Source organism: Podarcis vaucheri (genome assembly GCF_965113315.1).
Source record: "Podarcis vaucheri genome assembly, chromosome: 3".
NCBI lineage: Eukaryota > Metazoa > Chordata > Lepidosauria > Squamata > Lacertidae > Podarcis > Podarcis vaucheri.
In genome coordinates, this window is record NC_138761.1 from 113,930,874 (window position 1) to 113,946,718 (window position 15,845).

Genomic DNA, 15,845 nt, shown 5'->3' on the forward strand with positions numbered 1-15,845 from the left:
TGGAGAATTTCAGATTTTTGCTGAAGTTGTGACCCCGGGGCTTAGAAATTTTTTTTCCCCCAGGTTAAGTTGTCGAGGGTTGATTTCTTGGCCTATGATAAAAAGCCTTCTGTTTCCACCGCCAAACCTTTCAGGGGAGAATTTGCAACAGTTTAGCACCATCTTTGAGTGAATTGGAGAATTTCAGATTTTTCTGAAGTTGTGACCCTGGGGCTTAGAAATTTTTTTTTTCACAGGTTAAGTTGTTGAGGGCTGATTTCATGTCCTATGATAAAAAGCCTTCTGTTTCCACCGCCAAACCTTTCAGGGGAGAATTTACAACAGTTTAGCACCATTTTTGAGTGAATTGGAGAATTTCAGATTTTTGCTGAAATTGTGACCCCGGGGCTTAGAAATTTTTCTTTTCACAGGTTAAGTTGTCGAGGGCTGATTTCATGTCCTCTGATAAAAAGCCTTCTCTTTCCACCGCCAAACCTTTCAGGGGAGTATTTGCAAATGTTTGGCACCATCTTTGAGTGAATTGGAGAATTTCAGATTTTTGCTGAAGTTGTGACGCCGGGGCTTAGAAAATTTTTTTTTCACACGTTACATCTTCGAAGGCTGATTTCATGGCCTATGATAAAAAGCCTTCTGTTTCCACCGCCAAACGTTTCAGGGGAGTATTTGCAAAACTTTGGCACCATCTTTGAGTGAATTGGAGAATTTCAGATTTTTGCTGAAGTTGTGACCCTGGGGCTTAGAAAATTTTTTTCCCACAGGTTAAGTTGTCGAGGGCTGATTTCATGTCCTATGATAAAAAGCCTTCTGTTTCCACCGCCAAACCTTTCAGGGGAGAATTTACAACAGTTTAGCACCATTTTTGAGTGAATTGGAGAATTTCAGATTTTTGCTGAAGTTGTGACCCCGGGGCTTAGAAAAATTTTTTTTCACACGTTACGTCTTCGAAGGCTGATTTCATGTCCTATGATAAAAAGCCTTCTGTTTCCACCGCCAAACGTTGCAAGGGAGTATTTGCAAAACTTTGGCACCATTTTTGAGTGATTTGGAGAATTTCAGATTTTTGCTGAAGTTGTGACCCCGGGCTTAGAATTTTTTTTTTTCACAGGTTAAGTTGTCGAGGGTTGATTTCTTGGCCTATGATAAAAAGCCTTCTGTTTCCACCGCCAAACCTTTCAGGGGAGAATTTGCAACAGTTTAGCACCATCTTTGAGTGAATTGGAGAATTTCAGATTTTTCTGAAGTTGTGACCCCGGGGCTTAGAAATTTTTTTCCCCACAGGTTAAGTTGTTGAGGGCTGATTTCATGTTCTATGATAAAAAGCCTTCTGTTTCCACCGCCGACCTTTCAGGGGAGAATTTACAACAGTTTAGCACCATTTTTGAGTGAATTGGAGAATTTCAGATTTTTGCTGAAGTTGTGACCCCGGGGCTTAGAAATTTTTTTCCCCACAGGTTAAGTTGTCGAGGGCTGATTTCATGTTCTATGATAAAAAGCCTTCCCTTTCCACCGCCAAACCTTTCAGGAGAGTATTTGCAAAAGTTTGGCACCATCTTTGAGTGAATTGGAGAATTTCAGATTTTTGCTGAAGTTGTGACCCCGGGGCTTAGAAAAAATTTTTTTCACCCGTTACGTCTTCGAAGGCTGATTTCATGTCCTATGATAAAAAACCTTCTGTTTCCACCGCCAAACGTTGCAGGGGAGTATTTGCAAAACTTTGGCACCATTTTTGAGTGAATTGGAGAATTTCAGATTTTTGCTGAAGTTGTGACCTCGGGCTTAGAAATTTTTTTTTTCACAGGTTAAGTTGTCGAGGGTTGATTTCTTGGCCTATGATAAAAAGCCTTCTGTTTCCACCGCCAAACCTTTCAGGGGAGAATTTGCAACAGTTTAGCACCATTTTTGAGTGAATTGGAGAATTTCAGATTTTTGCTCAAGTTGTGACCCCGGGGCTTAGAAATTTTTTTTTTCACAGGTTAAGTTGTCGAGGGCTGATTTCATGTGATATGATAAAAAGCCTTCTGTTTCCACCGCCAAACCTTTCAGGGGAGAATTTACAACAGTTTAGCACCATTTTTGAGTGAATTGGAGAATTTCAGATTTTTGCTGAAGTTGTGACCCCAGGGCTTAGAATTTTTTTTTTCACAGGTTAAGTTGTCGAGGGTTGATTTCATGTTCTATGATAAAAATCCTTCTGTTTCCACCGCCAAACCTTTCAGGGGAGAATTTACAACAGTTTAGCACCATTTTTGAGTGAATTGGAAAATTTCAGATTTTTGCTGAAGTTGTGACCCAGGGGGTTAGAAATTTTTCTTTTCACAGGTTAAGTTGTCGAGGGCTGATTTCATGTCCTATGATAAAAAGCCTTCTGTTTCCACCGCCAAACCTTTCAGGGGAGTATTTGCAACACATTGGCACCATCTTTGAGTGAATTGGAGAATTTCAGATTTTTGCTGAAGTTGTAACCCCGGGGCTTAGAATTTTTTTTTTCCCAGAGGTTAAGTTGTCGAGGGCTGATTTCATGTTCTATGATAAAAAGCCTTCTGTTTCCACCGCCAAACCTTTCAGGGGAGAATTTACAACAGTTTAGCACCATTTTTGAGTGAATTGGAGAATTTCAGATTTTTGCTGAAATTGTGACCCCGGGGCTTAGAAATTTTTCTTTTCACACGTTACATCTTCGAAGGCTGATTTCATGTCCTATGATAAAAAGCCTTCTGTTTCCACCGCCAAACGTTTCAGGGGAGTATTTGCAAAACTTTGGCACCATCTTTGAGTGAATTGGAGAATTTCAGATTTTTGCTGAAGTTGTGACCCCGGGGCTTAGAAATTTTTTTTCCCACAGGTTAAGTTGTCGAGGGCTGATTTCATGTCCTATGATAAAAAGCCTTCTGTTTCCACCGCCAAACCTTTCAGGGGAGAATTTACAACACTTTAGCACCATTTTTGAGTGAATTGGAGAATTTCAGATTTTTGCTGAAGTTGTGACCCCGGGGCTTAGAAAAATTTTTTTTCACACGTTACGTCTTCGAAGGCTGATTTCATGTCCTATGATAAAAAGCCTTCTGTTTCCACCGCCAAATGTTGCAGGGGAGTATTTGCAAAACTTTGGCACCATTTTTGAGTGAATTGGAGAATTTCAGATTTTTGCTGAAGTTGTGACCCCGGGCTTAGAAATTTTTTTTTTCACAGGTTAAGTTGTCGAGGGTTGATTTCTTGGCCTATGATAAAAAGCCTTCTGTTTCCACCGCCAAACCTTTCAGGGGAGAATTTGCAACAGTTTAGCACCATCTTTGAGTGAATTGGAGAATTTCAGATTTTTCTGAAGTTGTGACCCCGGGGCTTAGAAATTTTTTTTCCCACAGGTTAAGTTGTCGAGGGCTGATTTCATGTTCTATGATAAAAAGCCTTCTGTTTCCACCGCCGACCTTTCAGGGGAGAATTTACAACAGTTTAGCACTATTTTTGAGTGAATTGGAGAATTTCAGATTTTTGCTGAAGTTGTGACCCCGGGGCTTAGAAATTTTTTTTTTCACAGGTTAAATTGTCGAGGGCTGATTTCATGTCCTATGATAAAAAGCCTTCTGTTTCCACCGCCAAACCTTTCAGGGGAGTATTTGCAACACATTGGCACCATCTTTGAGTGAATTGGAGAATTTCAGATTTTTGCTGAAGTTGTGACCCCGGGGCTTAGAAATTTTTTTTTTCACAGGTTAAGTTGTCGAGGGCTGATTTCATGTCCTATGATAAAAAGCCTTCTGTTTCCACCGCCAAACCTTTCAGGGGAGAATTTACAACAGTTTAGCACCTTTTTTGAGTGAATTGGAGAATTTCAGATTTTTGCTGAAGTTGTGACCCCGGGGCTTAGAAATTTTTTTTTTTCACAGGTTAAGTTGTCGAGGGCTGATTTCTTGGCCTATGATAAAAAGCCTTCTGTTTCCACCGCCAAACCTTTCAGGGGAGAATTTGCAACAGTTTAGCACCATCTTTGAGTGAATTGGAGAATTTCAGATTTTTCTGAAGTTGTGACCCCGGGGCTTAGAAATTTTTTTTCCCACAGGTTAAGTTGTCGAGGGCTGATTTCATGTTCTATGATAAAAAGCCTTCTGTTTCCACCGCCGACCTTTCAGGGGAGAATTTACAACAGTTTAGCACTATTTTTGAGTGAATTGGAGAATTTCAGATTTTTGCTGAAGTTGTGACCCCGGGGCTTAGAAATTTTTTTTTTCACAGGTTAAATTGTCGAGGGCTGATTTCATGTCCTATGATAAAAAGCCTTCTGTTTCCACCGCCAAACCTTTCAGGGGAGTATTTGCAACACATTGGCACCATCTTTGAGTGAATTGGAGAATTTCAGATTTTTGCTGAAGTTGTGACCCCGGGGCTTAGAATTTTTTTTTTTCACAGGTTAAGTTGTCGAGGGCTGATTTCATGTCCTATGATAAAAAGCCTTCTGTTTCCACCGCCAAACCTTTCAGGGGAGAATTTGCAACAGTTTAGCAGCATTTTTGAGTGAATTGGAGAATTTCAGATTTTTGCTGAAGTTGTGACCCCGGGGCTTAGAAATTTTTTTTTTCACAGGTTAAGTTGTCGAGGGCTGATTTCATGTCCTATGATAAAAAGCCTTCTGTTTCCACCGCCAAACCTTTCAGGGGAGAGTTTGCAACAGTTTAGCACCATTTTTGAGTGAATTGGAGAATTTCAGATTTTTGCTGAAATTGTGACCCCGGGGCTTAGAAAAATTTTTTTTCACACGTTACGTCTTCGAGGGCTGATTTCATGTCCTATGATAAACAGCCTTCTGTTTCCACCGCCAAACCTTTCAGGGGAGAATTTACAACAGTTTAGCACCATTTTTGAGTGAATTGGAGAATTTCAGATTTTTGCTGAAGTTGTGACCCCGGGGCTTAGAATTTTTTTTTTTCACAGGTTAAGTTGTCGAGGGCTGATTTCATGTACTATGATAAAAAGCCTTCTGTTTCCACCGCCAAACCTTTCAGGGGAGAATTTAAAACAGTTTAGCACCATTTTTGAGTGAATTGGAGAATTTCAGATTTTTGCTGAAGTTGTGACCCCGGGGCTTAGAAATTTTTTTTTTTCACAGGTTAAGTTGTCGAGGGCTGATTTCTTGGCCTATGATAAAAAGCCTTCTGTTTCCACCGCCAAACCTTTCAGGGGAGAATTTGCAACAGTTTAGCACCATCTTTGAGTGAATTGGAGAATTTCAGATTTTTCTGAAGTTGTGACCCCGGGGCTTAGAAATTTTTTTTCCCACAGGTTAAGTTGTCGAGGGCTGATTTCATGTTCTATGATAAAAAGCCTTCTGTTTCCACCGCCGACCTTTCAGGGGAGAATTTACAACAGTTTAGCACTATTTTTGAGTGAATTGGAGAATTTCAGATTTTTGCTGAAGTTGTGACCCCGGGGCTTAGAAATTTTTTTTTTCACAGGTTAAATTGTCGAGGGCTGATTTCATGTCCTATGATAAAAAGCCTTCTGTTTCCACCGCCAAACCTTTCAGGGGAGTATTTGCAACACATTGGCACCATCTTTGAGTGAATTGGAGAATTTCAGATTTTTGCTGAAGTTGTGACCCCGGGGCTTAGAATTTTTTTTTTTCACAGGTTAAGTTGTCGAGGGCTGATTTCATGTCCTATGATAAAAAGCCTTCTGTTTCCACCGCCAAACCTTTCAGGGGAGAATTTGCTACAGTTTAGCAGCATTTTTGAGTGAATTGGAGAATTTCAGATTTTTGCTGAAGTTGTGACCCCGGGGCTTAGAAATTTTTTTTTTCACAGGTTAAGTTGTCGAGGGCTGATTTCATGTCCTATGATAAAAAGCCTTCTGTTTCCACCGCCAAACCTTTCAGGGGAGAGTTTGCAACAGTTTAGCACCATTTTTGAGTGAATTGGAGAATTTCAGATTTTTGCTGAAATTGTGACCCCGGGGCTTAGAAAAATTTTTTTTCACACGTTACGTCTTCGAGGGCTGATTTCATGTCCTATGATAAACAGCCTTCTGTTTCCACCGCCAAACCTTTCAGGGGAGAATTTACAACAGTTTAGCACCATTTTTGAGTGAATTGGAGAATTTCAGATTTTTGCTGAAGTTGTGACCCCGGGGCTTAGAATTTTTTTTTTTCACAGGTTAAGTTGTCGAGGGCTGATTTCATGTACTATGATAAAAAGCCTTCTGTTTCCACCGCCAAACCTTTCAGGGGAGAATTTAAAACAGTTTAGCACCATTTTTGAGTGAATTGGAGAATTTCAGATTTTTGCTGAAATTGTGACCCCGGGACTTAGAAATTTTTTTCCCCCACAGGTTAAGTTGTTGAGGGCTGATTTCATGTCCTATGATAAAAAGACTTCTGTTTCCACCGCCAAACCTTTCAGGGGAGTATTTGCAAAACTTTGGCACCATCTTTGAGTGAATTGGAGAATTTCAGATTTTTGCTGAAGTTGTGACCCCGGGGCTTAGAAATTTTTTTTTCCACAGGTTAAGTTGTCGAGGGCTGATTTCATGTTCTATGCTAAAAAGCCTTCTGTTTCCACCGCCAAACCTTTCAGGGGTGAATTTACAACAGTTTAGCACCATTTTTGAGTGAATTGGAGAATTTCAGATTTTTGCTGAAATTGTGACCCTGGGGCTTAGAAAGTTTTTTTTTTTCACAGGTTAAGTTGTCGAGGGTTGATTTCTTGACCTATGATAAAAAGCCTTCTGTTTCCACCGCCAAACCTTTCAGGGGAGAATTTACAACAGTTTAGCACCATTTTTGAGTGAATTGGAGAATTTCAGATTTTTGCTGAAGTTGTGACCCCGGGGCTTAGAAAAAAAAATTTTCACACGTTACGTCTTCGAAGGCTGATTTCATGTCCTATGATAAAAAGCCGTCTGTTTCCACCGCCAAACCTTTCCGGGAAGAATGTGCAACACGTTGGCACCATCTTTGAGTGAATTGGAGAATTTCAGATTTTTGCTGAAGTTGTGACCCTGGGGCTTAGAAATTTTTTTTTTCACAGGTTAAGTAGTCGAGGGTTGATTTCATGTCCTATGATAAAAAGCCTTCTGTTTCCACCGCCAAACCTTTCAGGGGAGAATTTGCAACAGTTTAGCACCATCTTTGAGTGAATTGGAGAATTTCAGATTTTTGCTGAAGTTGAGACCCCGGGGCTTAGAATTTTTTTTTTTCACAGGTTAAGTTGTCGAGGGCTGATTTCATGTCCTATGATAAAAAGCCGTCTGTTTCCACCGCCAAACCTTTAAGGGGAGAATTTACAACAGTTTAGCACCATTTTTGAGTGAATTGGAGAATTTCAGGTTTTTGCTGAAGTTGTGACCCCGGGGCTTAGAAATTTTTTTTTTTCACAGGTTAAGTTGTCGAGGGCTGATTTCATGTCCTCTGATAAAAAGCCTTCTGTTTCCACCGCCAAACCTTTCAGGGGAGAATTTGCAACACGTTGGCACCATCTTTGAGTGAATTGGAGAATTTCAGATTTTTGCTGAAGTTGTGACCCCGGGGCTTAGAAATTTTTTTTTTCACAGGTTAAGTTGTCGAGGGCTGATTTCATGTCCTATGATAAAAAGCCTTCTGTTTCCACCGCCAAATGTTGCAGGGGAGTATTTGCAAAACTTTGGCACCATTTTTGAGTGAATTGGAGAATTTCAGATTTTTGCTGAAGTTGTGACCCCGGGGCTTAGAATTTTTTTTTTTCACAGGTTAAGTTGTCGAGGGCTGATTTCATGTCCTATGATAAACAGCCTTCTGTTTCCACCGCCAAACCTTTCAGGGGAGAATTTACAACAGTTTAGCACCATTTTTGAGTGAATTGGAGAATTTCAGATTTTTGCTGAAGTTGTGACCCCGGGCTTAGAAATTTTTTTTTTCACAGGTTAAGTTGTCGAGGGTTGATTTCTTGGCCTATGATAAAAAGCCTTCTGTTTCCACCGCCAAACCTTTCAGGGGATAATTTGCAACAGTTTAGCACCATCTTTGAGTGAATTGGAGAATTTCAGATTTTTGCTGAAGTTGTGACCCCGGGGCTTAGAAATTTTTTTTTTCACAGGTTAAGTTGTCGAGGGTTGATTTCATGTCCTATGATAAAAAGCCTTCTGTTTCCACCGCCAAACCTTTCAGGGGAGTATTTGCAAAACTTTGGCACCATTTTTGAGTGAATTGGAGAATTTCAGATTTTTGCTGAAGTTGTGACCCCGGGGCTTAGAATTTTTTTTTTTCACAGGTTAAGTTGTCGAGGGCTGATTTCATGTCCTATGATAAACAGCCTTCTGTTTCCACCGCCAAACCTTTCAGGGGAGAATTTACAACAGTTTAGCACCATTTTTGAGTGAATTGGAGAATTTCAGATTTTTGCTGAAGTTGTGACCCCGGGCTTAGAAATTTTTTTTTTCACAGGTTAAGTTGTCGAGGGTTGATTTCTTGGCCTATGATAAAAAGCCTTCTGTTTCCACCGCCAAACCTTTCAGGGGATAATTTGCAACAGTTTAGCACCATCTTTGAGTGAATTGGAGAATTTCAGATTTTTGCTGAAGTTGTGACCCCGGGCTTAGAAATTTTTTTTTTCACAGGTTAAGTTGTCGAGGGTTGATTTCTTGGCCTATGATAAAAAGCCTTCTGTTTCCACCGCCACACCTTTCAGGGGAGAATTTGCAACAGTTTAGCACCATCTTTGAGTGAATTGGAGAATTTCAGATTTTTGCTGAAGTTGTGACCCCGGGGCTTAGAATTTTTTTTTTTCACAGGTTAAGTTGTCGAGGGTTGATTTCTTGGCCTATGATAAAAAGCCTTCTGTTTCCACCGCCAAACCTTTCAGGGGAGAATTTACAACAGTTTAGCACCATTTTTGAGTGAATTGGAGAATTTCAGATTTTTGCTGAAGTTGTGACCCCGGGGCTTAGAAAATTTTTTTCCCACAGGTTAAGTTGTCGAGGGCTGATTTCATGTCCTATGATAAAAAGCCTTCTGTTTCCACCGCCAAACCTTTAAGGGGAGAATTTGCAACAGTTTACCACCATTTTTGAGTGAATTGGAGAATTCCAGATTTTTGCTGAAGTTGTGACCCCGGGGCTTAGAAATTTTTTTTTTCCAAAGGTTAAGTTGTCGAGGGCTGATTTCATGTCCTCTGATAAAAAGCCTTCTGTTTCCACCGCCAAACCTTTCAGGGGAGTATTTCCAACACGTTGGCACCATCTTTGAGTGAATTGGAGAATTTCAGATTTTTGCTGAAGTTGTGACCCCGGGCTTAGAATTTTTTTTTTTCACAGGTTAAGTTGTCGAGGGTTGATTTCTTGGCCTATGATAAAAAGCCTTCTGTTTCCACCGCCACACCTTTCAGGGGAGAATTTGTAACAGTTTAGCACCATCTTTGAGTGATTTGGAGAATTTCAGATTTTTGCTGAAGTTGTGACCCCGGGGCTTAGAAATTTTTTTTTTCACAGGTTAAGTTGTCGAGGGCTGATTTCATGTCCTATGATAAACAGCCTTCTGTTTCCACCGCCAAACCTTTCAGGGGAGAATTTACAACAGTTTAGCACCATTTTTGAGTGAATTGGAGAATTTCAGATTTTTGCTGAAGTTGTGACCCCGGGCTTAGAAATTTTTTTTTTCACAGGTTAAGTTGTCGAGGGTTGATTTCTTGGCCTATGATAAAAAGCCTTCTGTTTCCACCGCCAAACCTTTCAGGGGATAATTTGCAACAGTTTAGCACCATCTTTGAGTGAATTGGAGAATTTCAGATTTTTGCTGAAGTTGTGACCCCGGGCTTAGAAATTTTTTTTTTCACAGGTTAAGTTGTCGAGGGTTGATTTCTTGGCCTATGATAAAAAGCCTTCTGTTTCCACCGCCACACCTTTCAGGGGAGAATTTGCAACAGTTTAGCACCATCTTTGAGTGAATTGGAGAATTTCAGATTTTTGCTGAAGTTGTGACCCCGGGGCTTAGAATTTTTTTTTTTCACAGGTTAAGTTGTCGAGGGTTGATTTCTTGGCCTATGATAAAAAGCCTTCTGTTTCCACCGCCAAACCTTTCAGGGGAGAATTTACAACAGTTTAGCACCATTTTTGAGTGAATTGGAGAATTTCAGATTTTTGCTGAAGTTGTGACCCCGGGGCTTAGAAAATTTTTTTCCCACAGGTTAAGTTGTCGAGGGCTGATTTCATGTCCTATGATAAAAAGCCTTCTGTTTCCACCGCCAAACCTTTAAGGGGAGAATTTGCAACAGTTTACCACCATTTTTGAGTGAATTGGAGAATTCCAGATTTTTGCTGAAGTTGTGACCCCGGGGCTTAGAAATTTTTTTTTTCCAAAGGTTAAGTTGTCGAGGGCTGATTTCATGTCCTCTGATAAAAAGCCTTCTGTTTCCACCGCCAAACCTTTCAGGGGAGTATTTGCAACACGTTGGCACCATCTTTGAGTGAATTGGAGAATTACAGATTTTTGCTGAAGTTGTGACCCCGGGGCTTAGAAATTTTTTTTTTCACAGGTTAAGTTGTCGAGGGCTGATTTCATGTTCCATGATAAAAAGCCTTCTCTTTCCACCGCCAAACCTTTCAGGGGAGTATTTGCAAAAGTTTCGCACCATCTTTGAGTGAATTGGAGAATTTCAGTTTTTTGCTGAAGTTGTGACCCCGGGGCTTAGAAAAAAATTTTTTCACACGTTACGTCTTCGAAGGCTGATTTCATGTCCTATGATAAAAAGCCTTCTGTTTCCACCGCCAAACCTTTCCGGGAAGAATTTGCAACACGTTGGCACCATCTTTGAGTGAATTGGAGAATTTCAGATTTTTGCTGAAGTTGTGACCCCGGGGCTTAGAAATTTTTTTTTTCACAGGTTAAGTTGTCGAGGGTTGATTTCTTGGCCTATGATAAAAAGCCTTCTGTTTCCACCGCCAAACCTTTCAGGGGATTATTTACAACAGTTTAGAACCATTTTTGAGTGAATTGGAGAATTTCAGATTTTTGCTGAAGTTGTGACCCCGGGGCTTAGAATTTTTTTTTTTCACAGGTTAAGTTGTCGAGGGTTGATTTCTTGGCCTATGATAAAAAGCCTTCTGTTTCCACCGCCAAACCTTTCAGGGGATTATTTACAACAGTTTAGTACCATTTTTGAGTGAATTGGAGAATTTCAGATTTTTGCTGAAGTTGTGACCCCGGGGCTTAGAAATTTTTGTTTTCACAGGTTAAGTTGTCGAGGGCTGATTTCTTGGCCTATGATAAAAAAGCCTTCTGTTTCCACCGCCAAACCTTTCAGGGGATAATTTGAAAAAGTTTAGCACCATCTTTGAGTGAATTGGAGAATTTCAGATTTTTGCTGAAGTTGTGACCCCGGGGCTTAGAAATTTTTTTTTTCACAGGTTAAGTTGTCGAGGGTTGATTTCTTGGCCTATGATAAAAAGCCTTCTGTTTCCACCGCCAAACCTTTCAGGGGATTATTTACAACAGTTTAGTACCATTTTTGAGTGAATTGGAGAATTTCAGATTTTTGCTGAAGTTGTGACCCCGGGGCTTAGAATTTTTTTTTTTCACAGGTTAAGTTGTCGAGGGCTGATTTCATGTCCTATGATAAAAAGCCTTCTGTTTCCACCGCCAAACCTTTCAGGGGAGAATTTACAACAGTTTAGCACCATTTTTGAGTGAATTGGAGAATTTCAGATTTTTGCTGAAATTGTGACCCCGGGGCTTAGAAATTTTTCTTTTCACAGGTTAAGTTGTCGAGGGCTGATTTCATGTCCTATGATAAAAAGCCTTCTGTTTCCACCGCCAAACCTTTCAGGGGAGTATTTGCAACACGTTGGCACCATCTTTGAGTGAATTGGAGAATTTCAGATTTTTGCTGAAGTTGTGACCCCGGGCTTAGAAATTTTTTTTTTCACAGGTTAAGTTGTCGAGGGTTGATTTCTTTGCCTATGATAAAAAGCCTTCTGTTTCCACCGCCACACCTTTCAGGGGAGAATTTGCAACAGTTTAGCACCATCTTTGAGTGAATTGGAGAATTTCAGATTTTTGCTGAAGTTGTGACCCCGGGGCTTAGAAAATTTTTTTTTCTCAGGTTAAGTTGTCGAGGGTTGATTTCTTGGCCTATGATAAAAAGCCTTCTGTTTCCACCGCCAAACCTTTCAGGGGAGAATTTACAACAGTTTAGCACCATTTTTGAGTGAATTGGAGAATTTCAGATTTTTGCTGAAGTTGTGACCCCGGGGCTTAGAATTTTTTTTTTCCACAGGTTAAGTTGTCGAGTGCTGATTTCATGTCCTATGATAAAAAGCCTTCTGTTTCCACCGCCAAACCTTTCAGGGGAGAATTTACAACAGTTTAGCACCATTTTTGAGTGAATTGGAGAATTTCAGATTTTTGCTGAAATTGTGACCCCGGGGCTTAGAAATTTTTCTTTTCACAGGTTAAGTTGTCGAGGGCTGATTTCATGTCCTATGATAAAAAGCCTTCTGTTTCCAACGCCAAACCTTTCAGGGGAGTATTTGCAACACGTTGGCACCATTTTTGAGTGAATTGGAGAATTTGAGATTTTTGCTGAAGTTGTGACCCAGGGGGTTAGAAATTTTTTTTTTCACAGGTTAAGTTGTCGAGGGCTGATTTCATGTTCTATGATAAAAAGCCTTCTCTTTCCACCGCCAAACCTTTCAGGGGAGTATTTGCAAATGTTTGGCACCATCTTTGAGTGAATTGGAGAATTTCAGATTTTTGCTGAAGTTGTGACCCCGGGGCTTAGAAAATTTTTTTTTCACACGTTACATCTTCGAAGGCTGATTTCATGTCCTATGATAAAAAGCCTTCTGTTTCCACCGCCAAACGTTTCAGGGGAGTATTTGCAAAACTTTGGCACCATCTGTGAGTGAATTGGAGAATTTCAGATTTTTGCTGAAGTTGTGACCCAGGGGGTTAGAAAATTTTTTTCCCACAGGTTAAGTTGCCGAGGGCTGATTTCATGTCCTATGATAAAAAGCCTTGTGTTTCCACCGCCAAACCTTTCAGGGGAGAATTTACAACAGTTTAGCACCATTTTTGAGTGAATTGGAGAATTTCAGATTTTTGCTGAAGTTGTGACCCCGGGGCTTAGAAATTTTTTTTTTCACAGGTTAAGTTGTCGAGGGCTGATTTCATGTTCCATGATAAAAAGCCTTCTCTTTCCACCGCCAAACCTTTCAGGGGAGTATTTGCAAAAGTTTCGCACCATCTTTGAGTGAATTGGAGAATTTCAGATTTTTGCTGAAGTTGTGACCCCGGGGCTTAGAAAAATTTTTTTTCACACGTTACGTCTTCGAAGGCTGATTTCATGTCCTATGATAAAAAGCCTTCTGTTTCCACCGCCAAACCTTTCCGGGAAGAATTTGCAACACGTTGGCACCATCTTTGAGTGAATTGGATAATTTCAGATTTTTGCTGAAGTTGTGACCCCGGGGCTTAGAATTTTTTTTTTTCACAGGTTAAGTTGTCGAGGGTTGATTTCTTGGCCTATGATAAAAAGCCTTCTGTTTCCAACGCCAAACCTTTCAGGGGATTATTTACAACAGTTTAGTACCATTTTTGAGTGAATTGGAGAATTTCAGATTTTTGCTGAAGTTGTGACCCCGGGGCTTAGAAATTTTTTTTTTCACAGGTTAAGTTGTCGAGGCTTGATTTCTTGGCCTATGATAAAAAAGCCTTCTGTTTCCACCGCCAAACCTTTCAGGGGATAATTTGCAACAGTTTAGCACCATCTTTGAGTGAATTGGAGAATTTCAGATTTTTGCTGAAGTTGTGACCCCGGGGCTTAGAAATTTTTTTTTTCACAGGTTAAGTTGTCGAGGGTTGATTTCTTGGCCTATGATAAAAAGCCTTCTGTTTCCACCGCCAAACCTTTCAGGGGATTATTTACAACAGTTTACTACCATTTTTGAGTGAATTGGAGAATTTCAGATTTTTGCTGAAGTTGTGACCCCGGGGCTTAGAATTTTTTTTTTTTCACAGGTTAAGTTGTCGAGGGCTGATTTCATGTCCTATGATAAAAAGCCTTCTGTTTCCACCGCCAAACCTTTCAGGGGAGAATTTACAACAGTTTAGCACCATTTTTGAGTGAATTGGAGAATTTCAGATTTTTGCTGAAATTGTGACCCCGGGGCTTAGAAATTTTTCTTTTCACAGGTTAAGTTGTCGAGGGCTGATTTCATGTCCTATGATAAAAAGCCTTCTGTTTCCACCGCCAAACCTTTCAGGGGAGTATTTGCAACACGTTGGCACCATCTTTGAGTGAATTGGAGAATTTCAGATTTTTGCTGAAATTGTGACCCCGGGGCTTAGAAATTTTTTTTTTCACAGGTTAAGTTGTCGAGGCTTGATTTCTTGGCCTAAGATAAAAAAGCTTTCTGTTTCCACCGCCAAACCTTTCAGGGGATAATTTGCAACAGTTTAGCACCATCTTTGAGTGAATTGGAGAATTTCAGATTTTTGCTGAAGTTGTGACCCCGGGGCTTAGAAATTTTTTTTTTCACAGGTTAAGTTGTCGAGGGTTGATTTCTTGGCCTATGATAAAAAGCCTTCTGTTTCCACCGCCAAACCTTTCAGGGGATTATTTACAACAGTTTAGTACCATTTTTGAGTGAATTGGAGAATTTCAGATTTTTGCTGAAGTTGTGACCCCGGGGCTTAGAATTTTTTTTTTTCACATGTTAAGTTGTCGAGGGCTGATTTCATGTCCTATGATAAAAAGCCTTCTGTTTCCACCGCCAAACCTTTCAGGGGAGAATTTACAACAGTTTAGCACCATTTTTGAGTGAATTGTAGAATTTCAGATTTTTGCTGAAATTGTGACCCCGGGGCTTAGAAATTTTTCTTTTCACAGGTTAAGTTGTCGAGGGCTGATTTCATGTCCTATGATAAAAAGCCTTCTGTTTCCACCGCCAAACCTTTCAGGGGAGTATTTGCAACACGTTGGCACCATCTTTGAGTGAATTGGAGAATTTCAGATTTTTGCTGAAGTTGTGACCCCGGGCTTAGAATTTTTTTTTTTCACAGGTTAAGTTGTCGAGGGTTGATTTCTTTGCCTATGATAAAAAGCCTTCTGTTTCCACCGCCACACCTTTCAGGGGAGAATTTGCAACAGTTTAGCACCATCTTTGAGTGAATTGGAGAATTTCAGATTTTTGCTGAAGTTGTGACCCCGGGGCTTAGAAAATTTTTTTTTCTCAGGTTAAGTTGTCGAGGGTTGATTTCTTGGCCTATGATAAAAAGCCTTCTGTTTCCACCGCCAAACCTTTCAGGGGAGAATTTACAACAGTTTAGCACCATTTTTGAGTGAATTGGAGAATTTCAGATTTTTGCTGAAATTGTGACCCCGGGGCTTAGAAATTTTTCTTTTCACAGGTTAAGTTGTCGAGGGCTGATTTCATGTCCTATGATAAAAAGCCTTCTGTTTCCACCGCCAAACCTTTCAGGGGAGTATTTGCAACACGTTGGCACCATTTTTGAGTGAATTGGAGAATTTCAGATTTTTGCTGAAGTTGTGACCCAGGGGGTTAGAAATTTTTTTTTTCACAGGTTAAGTTGTCGAGGGCTGATTTCATGTTCTATGATAAAAAGCCTTCTCTTTCCACCGCCAAACCTTTCAGGGGAGTATTTGCAAATGTTTGGCACCATCTTTGAGTGAATTGGAGAATTTCAGATTTTTGCTGAAGTTGTGACCCCGGGGCTTAGAAAATTTTTTTTTCACACGTTACATCTTCGAAGGCTGATTTCATGTCCTATGATAAAAAGCCTTCTGTTTCCACCGCCAAACGTTTCAGGGGAGTATTTGCAAAACTTTGGCACCATCTGTGAGTGAATTGGAGAATTTCAGATTTTT